This window comes from Pelodiscus sinensis, chromosome 18, assembly GCF_052426305.1.
Source record: "Pelodiscus sinensis isolate ZL-2025 chromosome 18, ASM5242630v1, whole genome shotgun sequence".
NCBI lineage: Eukaryota > Metazoa > Chordata > Testudines > Trionychidae > Pelodiscus > Pelodiscus sinensis.
Window position 1 is genome coordinate 9,172,310 of NC_143069.1, and position 8,395 is coordinate 9,180,704.

At 40.5% G+C, this 8,395-nt stretch overlaps 1 protein-coding gene across 2 annotated transcripts in view; it reads right to left on the minus strand.

The window, feature by feature from the left end:
• Positions 1-7,918, minus strand: part of LOC102451586 (butyrophilin-like protein 3) — a 29,802-nt gene extending 21,884 nt beyond the window's left edge. Inside the window, exons 1-2 of one of the 2 annotated variants that reach the window (XM_089769975.1) lie at positions 7,742-7,918; positions 932-1,097 (exon numbers count right to left, since the gene is read on the minus strand). The gene's annotated coding sequence lies outside the window, so the exon portion shown is untranslated. The remainder of the gene's footprint in view (positions 1-931; positions 1,098-7,741) is intronic. The other variant, XM_089769974.1, reaches the window with a different exon arrangement.
• Positions 7,919-8,395: the final 477 nt, after the last annotated feature.

Here is an 8,395-nt window from a genome sequence, read left to right on the forward strand (position 1 = left end):
ATTTGGAGCACTAAAGAGCCAGGTGCAGCTGTCTAATTCTGGTCCAGTTCTATGCCAGCCCTGAGGCTGCTCTAAGATCTGGTGCCAAAGAGCCATTATATCAGCTAAGATTAGCTGGAGTTTTAGTGGAATCCAGTAGTTTTTCAGCCCCTTTGCACTCACCAGAATTTTTAGGATTTCTGTTGTCAGAGGCTGTGCCTTAAGGACAAGGTCCATCTATGCTGCAATAAAAGCCACAGCTGTAGTTGGGTTGTGGGCTATAGATTGTCACGTAGCAGTTTAGACTCAGGCTGGAGACACAGCTATGAAATGCACTGGGAGGAGTGGGTCTCAGTCCCTTCTAGTCTCCAGCCTGAGTCTGAAGGTCTACCGGGGAGGGAAACATTGGGGCTGTGTCTACATTGGCCCCTATTCCACAATAGGGATGCAAATGTAGCACTTTGGAATAGGCAAATCCGCGGGGGATTTAAATATCCCGCGCAGCATTTGCATTAACATGGCTGCCGCTTTTTTCCGGCTTGTAGATAAGACGGAGAAAAGCACCAGTCTGGATGCGATCCTCCGGAAAATAAGCTCTTGAAAGTAGGAATAAGAGATCCTCCGGAAAAGATTTATAAGTGAAGCATCCACACTACCAAATGCATTATTTTGAAATAATGAGCCATGGAATTTGAAATCTGCACTCCATTGCTCCTAATTTGAAATAACTACTCCCCAGAGTAATTTGAGCTAATTATTCTCCAGTGCTTCCTCGGGATCTATTTGGTGTTGTGGGCTTTTATTGTAGTGTAGATATTTTCGCACATACACAGTTCACTAAAAATCTACATTTGTCATCAGCAAAAGAGGTTTGTCTACACAGGGTCACAGAAAAATTACTCCAGATTAGCAAAATGTGTGAATTTAAAAAGAATTTGTTAAACTGAATTACAGGTGATTCAAGATGCCCCACACAGGCAAGCCAGACACTGGAAAATGTTTCTTTAAGTTTCAGTTAATACGGTCATTGTTGAGCTGCTTTCGGAGTCCAGATAACTTTCTAGAAAATGATATCATTTCTGGACGAACCATCCTTCACTCTGGTGCAAAGTTAATGTCTGAAACAAACAAAGAAAGAAAGAAACAAACTGGTGCTGGATATTGTAACCTCTGAGGTCCAAATTTCATCTGCCTTTTCCTGGGTGTGCAAGAGGAGGAAAGAAGAAAACAAAGAGCACCTTTTAACCACTTCTCCTTGCACCCATGTAAGAAGAACATGTAACTTGACTGTAAAAGCTGAAGACATGAGGGGGAAGCAATTGGCCCTGAAGTCAGAAGGGGCTGGGGGTTCCCCCCATTGCCTGCATTTGGCTGTCTGAGGATAATCATCCTTCGAGCTCAGCCTTGTTGTAACATGGGCAATGTGGACTTGACTCGTGAGTTGGTACCCTGTTCTATGAACAGTCCCAGTGAACTCAATACCACAAGTTTCTAAACTGACTGTTGATTTTGGGTGCCCAGCCTGAGAAACCTTAACAAGGCCTGATATTCAGCGCAGGGGGTTCCCTTTATGCTATGACATACAGCTCCTTGTGAGGTCTCTCACACTGGGCTCTCAAGATCCCCAATACATTTTGATACACTTGTCCGGGAAAACCACCAGTGAAGTGAGGTGTAACATCACAGGAGTTTCAGGGAGTAACTGAATTAGTAACTGAATTAGTCTACAGGATAACTGAATTAGTAACTGAATTAGTCTACAGGATAAACTTAAAAAACAACAAATGGTCTGGTAGCACTTTATAGACTAACAAAACATGTAGATGGTATCATGAGCTTTCGTGGGCACAGCCCACTTCTTCAGATGACTGGCAGGAGTGACAGCCATGGAATGAGGTGTTGTTCTTGTGGGGGTCTGCTCCTACAGATTGTCTCTGCAGAACCCTGGTGGTATTTTTCACCAACAACATTTTCATTCTAAACTGACCATTCTTGAGCACAACATCTGGGTGGGCATGAAGGCTGTGGACATTTCTGTAGGCCTTTTGGCTTCTCCCCAAATGGAATGCACGTAACAGACACACTGGATCAAATTAAATGCAGATATTTCATGGTGCTAATGAAGATTTTGACTGATCACATTGTCAGCCTCTCCCATCATCCTTCTGCCTATCTTCTCTTTCAGTGGTTCCTGGACTTTGAGTTCCCCAGTGTGTTTATTGCTGCACTTTCTGCAGTCTTATCAGTACCAGTGTCCATATATCTTAGTTATTTTACTGTCAGCTCTGTTAACTATTTGTTGCATTAAGTGCACAGTATAGAAGAAGTGGCACATCCTCTAATGCCTGACACTGAGGTGTATGAATGTTCTCCTTGTGCAGACAGATAAGAAACTCCACAAAGTTATTTAATGGTACTAAAGAGGGGTCTGTCAGGATAGCAAGGGGTAACCAAAAGCTGCTTCTTTTTCTTGTATCTCATCAAAAAGAACATCTAATTCTTTGTCACATATGAGAAAAGTCCATCCAAAAAGCGCTAGACATTATTGCTCCCTTTACATCGTTTTGATACAGGGTTATTTAGTTCCCAAGTAGGATTTGAAATATGCCTATAGGCACTCTGAATGGAGACAGCTGGTTTAAACTAGATGCTAGCCCCACATTGCAGAGATAACTGTGTGCCTTCCTCATGAGCAGAATGATTAATCAGAGTCACCACAGTGAGATACTGAAAATGGGAGAGCATCTGTTACAGGCTCCCCTTCAGTAAAGTACCTACCCACAGAAGTACTTTTCTAATGTCAGAATCTTGCTTTGCTGAAAATTGATGCTTTGATCAACTGGAGTCATTCTAAAGACACGTGGCCCTCTACCCCTTCACCTTAGTCAGGAGAGAGGCAGAAAGCCAAATTGAATGTTGTTGTGGTAGTGTATTGAAAACTGAGTTGAAATTATAATCTATCACTTTACATTCTCAGGGGGTTACCTGGTTCTGTTTGTAGGCAGGCGCTCCAGAGGGAAGTGTGGGATTCAAATAAGTGAGTAACTAGCTCAGTGTGTCTTAAACTTTTTAAGACTGATGAAAAGCAAACAATATTTTTTTATGAGGAACACTAAGGATTTTTTGTTGAGAAAAAAAATGTTTGGGGGGAGAAGGGAGGGGGAAAGTTATTGAAGGAAAAAAGGGTTGGAGGAAAATTATTGAGCCAAAAAAGGGGGGAAAGGTTGGGGGAAATTTATTGAGAAAAAAAGTTACCCCTTTAAGAGCGCCATTTTGAATTCTGTTGTTCTCCCCAGAACACGGTTTAAGAAACACTGAGCTAGCTAGTATGTGGTATGGAGGGATGAGTTACACCTCTCTGTGTCAGGGAGTGACCTGCTTTGACTCTCTCTTTTTGGTTCTTAACTGTTATATCCTGAATTCTAAGCAATAAAGTCATTTTATGTTGCAAGCTTCCAGCAAAAGTGTTTGTTTTTATGTAGCTCTCTCTATGTATGATGTGAGCCTCACAATTCTACACCTGTAGCTGTTTCAATCTGAAATAATATGTGAAAGCTTTTAGTCCCTTTCATTGCAAGATGCTGCAGAGAAGAGCTTTAGAGAGGAATCAGAGTTTTTGGATAGAAGTTTTCTGTTCTGCTGGCTGTGTAATTATATTTAGTTACTTGCCATTTATGTCAGGGATGCCCAGACTAAGATAGGCACCTGTTTTATTTTATTTTATTTTGGTCCCTTGAAATATTTATTAATTACTTATGGTAAACAATCTGTTCCATCTCATATTTATCTGTGACACTCAAGATTTTCAGAGCTGAAGAAGAGCTCTATGTAACTTTGAAAGCCTGTCTCTCTCACCAAAGGTATGTCTATACTGTGCATCCAAGGAATGTACTTGTTATTTTGAAATGATGGACAATCTATTTTGGCATCCTGGTAACCCTAGTTGCATGAGGGTTAAGGGTATATCCTGAAATAGCGCTTTATTTAAAAATTTGGCACTGTATAGAGGTTACAAATTTTGAAATAGCCTATTTTGAGATGCAATCAAAATAAGATTCATAATAGGTGTAGCTCAAATTGTGTATCTTATTTCGAGTTGAAGTGTAGATGTTCCCCAACAGACTTTAGTCCAATAGAAGATGCTTCCTCATCCACCTTGGCTCTATAACTTTATTTATTTTCTTCCAATTTATAGCAAAGATGCCTAGACCATAGTATAGGCACACATTTTATTTTACCTCATGATTTTTAAAGCTAAATTAAAACAAAGAAACAAACAATAAACTAAACAAAAAGTAGAAGAATTCAGGGTCTGTTGGGAAAAATTTTCTCATGTACAGGACCAATCAGTGATACTTTATTTGCTAAATGTACAGCAGTCCTTTACATTGGAACAGGGACAGTAAAAAACACATAGGCTATGTCTACATTGGCACCCTTTTCCGGGAAAAGGATGCTAATGAGACACTTCGGAATTGCAAATTCCGCGGGGGATTTAAATATCCCCCGCGGCATTTATATGAACATGGTTGCCGCTTTTTTCCGGCTCGGGGTTATGCTGGAGAAAAGCGCCAGTCTAGACGCGATTTTCCAGAAAATAAGCCCTATTCCGGAACATCCCTTATTCCTACTTCGAAGTAGGAATAATGGATGTTCCGAAATAGGGCTTATTTTCCAGAAAATCGCGTCTATACTGACGCTTTTCTCCGGCAAAACCCCGAGCCGGAAAAAAGCGGCAGCCATGTTCATGCAAATGCCGCCGGGGATATTTAAATCCCCCGTGGAATTTGCAATTCCGAAGTGTCTCATTAGCAACTTTTCCCAGAAAAGGGTGCCAATGTAGACACAGCCATACAAACTACTACCTCCTACAGAAATCTCTGGCCAGCACAGCCATCCTTTCCTGACTGCCTGCCATTTGGGGCTTCTGTTTCTCTCTTTCCAAACTCACTACTTATTTGTTCTGCATCAGCCTCAGCCCTACACCAGGGTGGTTCACCAGAGCATAACCCCGAGCCGGAAAAAAGCGGCAGCCATGTTCATGCAAATGCCGCGGGGGATATTTAAATCCCCTTCGGAATTTGCAATTCCGAAGTGTCTCATTAGCATCCTTTTCCCGGAAAAAGCCCTTTTCCGGAGGATCTCTTATTCCTACTTTGAAGTAGGAATAAGAGATCCTCCGGAAAAGGGCTTTTTTCTGGAGGATCTGGCCAGTGTAGACGCTCTTTTCCGGCTTTTCTAAAAGCCGGAAAAAAGCGGCGGACATTTTTATTTAAATGCCATGGGGGATATTTAAATCCCCCGCGGATTTCCCTATTACGATCTCAAAAATTACCATGCCCCTTCCGGAAAAGGGGCCAATGTAGACGAGCCCCAGGTGTTTAAGTCTTGGCTTGACAAAGCCCTGGCTGGGTTGATTTAGTTGGGATCGGTCCTGCCTAGAGTTTCTGAGGTCTCTTCCAGTTCTATGGTTCTATGGATTTGCTAACACATTAAAACTACAACTGCTGTGTCTATGATTAGGGTTCTAATATGTGTTAAAATATACCTTCCTAGGCAACATATTCTAGTGTTTAACCATCCTGACAGTTAGGAAGTTTTTCCTAATGTCCAACCTAAACGTCCGTTACTACAATTTAAGCCCATTACTTCTTGTCCTATCCTCAGAGGCCAAGGAAATCAATTTTTCTCCCTCTTTGTGATACCCTTTTAGATACCTGAAAACCGCTCTCATGTTCCCTCTCAGTCTTCTCCTTTCCAAACTAAACAAGCCCAGTTCTATCAGTCTTCCTTCATAGCTCATGTTCTCTAGTCCTTTCATCATTCTTGTTGCTCTTCTTTGAACCTTGTCCAGCACAGAGCAGAGTGCAAGAATGCCCTCTCGTGTTTTGCTCACAACAGTCCTGTTAATGCATCCCAGAATCATGTTTTCTTTTTTTGCAATAGCATCACACTGTTGATTTATGTTTAGCTTGTGGTCCACTATGACCCGTAGATCTCTTGTGCAGTACTCCTGCCTAGATTGTCACTTCCCATTATGTACATGTGAAACTGAGTATTCCTTCCTAAGTGGAGCACTTTGCATTTGTTTTTATTAAACTTCATCCTATTTACCTAAGACTATTTCTCCAGTTGTCCAGGTAATTTTGAATTATGAACCTATCCTCCAAAGCAGTTGCAATCCCATCCAGCTTGGTATCATCTGCAAACTTAATAACCATACTCTCTATGCCTTCATCATTGATGAAGATATTGAACAGAAGTCCCAAAACAAACCCCTGTAGAACACCACTTGTTATGCCCTTCCAGCAGGATTGTGAACTGTTAATAACTATTCTCTGAGAATGGTTATCTAGCCAGTTATGCACTCACCTTATTGTAGCACCAACTAATTGCCTAGTTGATTAATAAGAAGGTCATGTGAGACCATATCAAATGCCTTACTAAAATCTAGGTATACCACATCCACTGCTTCTCCCTTATCCGCAAGACTTGTTATCCTATCAAAGAAAGCTATCAGATTGATTTGACGTGATCTGTTCTTTACAAATCGATGCTGGCTCTTACTGATGACTTTATTGTCTTCCAGGTGTTTGCAAATGAATTCCTTAATTACTTGCTCCATTATCTTTCCTAGCACAGAAATTAAATTTACTTGTCTGTAGTTTCCTGGGTTGTTCTTATTTCCCTTTTTATCGATGGGCACTAGATTTGCCCTTTTATAGTCTTCTGGAATCTCTGCTGTCTTCCATGATTTTTCAAAGCTGATAGCTAAAGTCTCAGATACGTCCTTTATCAGCTCTTTGAGTATTCTAGGATGCATTTCATCAGGCCCTGGTGACTTGCAGACATCTAACTTTTCTAAGTGATTTTTAACTTTTTATTTTATTTTATCTTCTTAACCTACCCCCTTCCCACTAGCATTTACTATGTTAGGCATTCCTTCATCATCAAACTTCTTGGTGAAGACCAAAACAAAGAAGCCATTATGCACCTCTGCCATTTCCAAGTTTCCTATTATTGTTTCTTCCTTCTCACTGAGCAGTGGGTCTACCCTGTCCTTGGTCTTCCTTTTGCTTCTAATATATTTCTAATATATAACATAATGCCATTAGTAACAGTAAACAGAGCTCAATCTTTTTATTCACAAAAAATATATAGAAAGATTTTTTTTAAAATTGATCTCTACACATTATTACAATAAACTCTTCTGAGAGACCAGTATATTATAACAATGATGACTTTGATTTAATAGCGCACCAACCAAACTGAGCATTTCAAGCTCTTTAAAATGGTGGATACAATTTATCATTCTTTTGCTTCTCGGAAGCTATTAACATGTGACTTGACCAAAGTTGAACAATGAATCATCAAGGGAGATTAACTATATAACCAGCAACCATTAGCACAACCTTCTGTTCTATCTCTTAGCCAACCCTCAGACAATTCAGTCAACCAAATGAAAAAGGAAAATGTGAAGAAGTTGTTACACGTTTGTTTAAAGAAATAATTTTTCTAGCATTCTTCACACTACATGCTCACTTATAGATTCCAGCCACTGTTCTCCTTAATGTCCTTTCTAAGCAATATTAATTAATTTAAAATTAGCCAATAAGGGATATAAAGGATTCCTCATTAACTAATCCTGCAATGCTATACACGTAATGTTCTGTTGGTGGAAATGGTCAGAACTCCCCTGAAGTTAAAGGTGCCACACCTATCGACACAAAGAGAGGATTTGAATTAAAGCAGAGGCACCTACCTTTTCCAGAGAACTAAACTGGACCACAACCTGGAAGGTCCACCATCCCTCAATGCCAGGTGCGAGGGATCTGGCGTTAATAAAACCAAGAAATTAAACTGGGATTTGGAAGCCTGTGTGGAGGGAATGGATCACACACTTTCAATATACTGAACAAAAGGACTGAACTTTGACCAAGGAAAGTGAAAGCAAGTTTATGTTTAAATATTAACCCTTACTCTTCTTCTATCTGCCATTTACGTGTCTTTTATAAAAAAGTCGCCCATAAATCTCCATCTCCACATGTGTTTAAGTCCTGGCTTGACAAAGCCCTGGCTGGGATGATTTAGTTGGGGTATGTCCTGCTTTGAGCAGGGGACTGGACTCAATGACCTCCTGAGGTCTCTTCCAGCCCTAGGATTCTGTGATTCAAAAGCTATAGCAGTTCTTAGACCAGAATGCATTTTGAGTTTCTAGCAAACATGTATTTAAAAAAGAAGATTAAAATAATCCCCATATTGGAGGCTTGACGTGGAAATACCAGGCAGGATAATATTGAAGGGAACTGAAACTCATCCCATTACTATCCAATATCAGATTAACAGAGAAGTTATCTCCTCCTCCCCTCCCTAAACATCTCCACAGATATGGGGAGGTACGGACCAATCGAGTGGC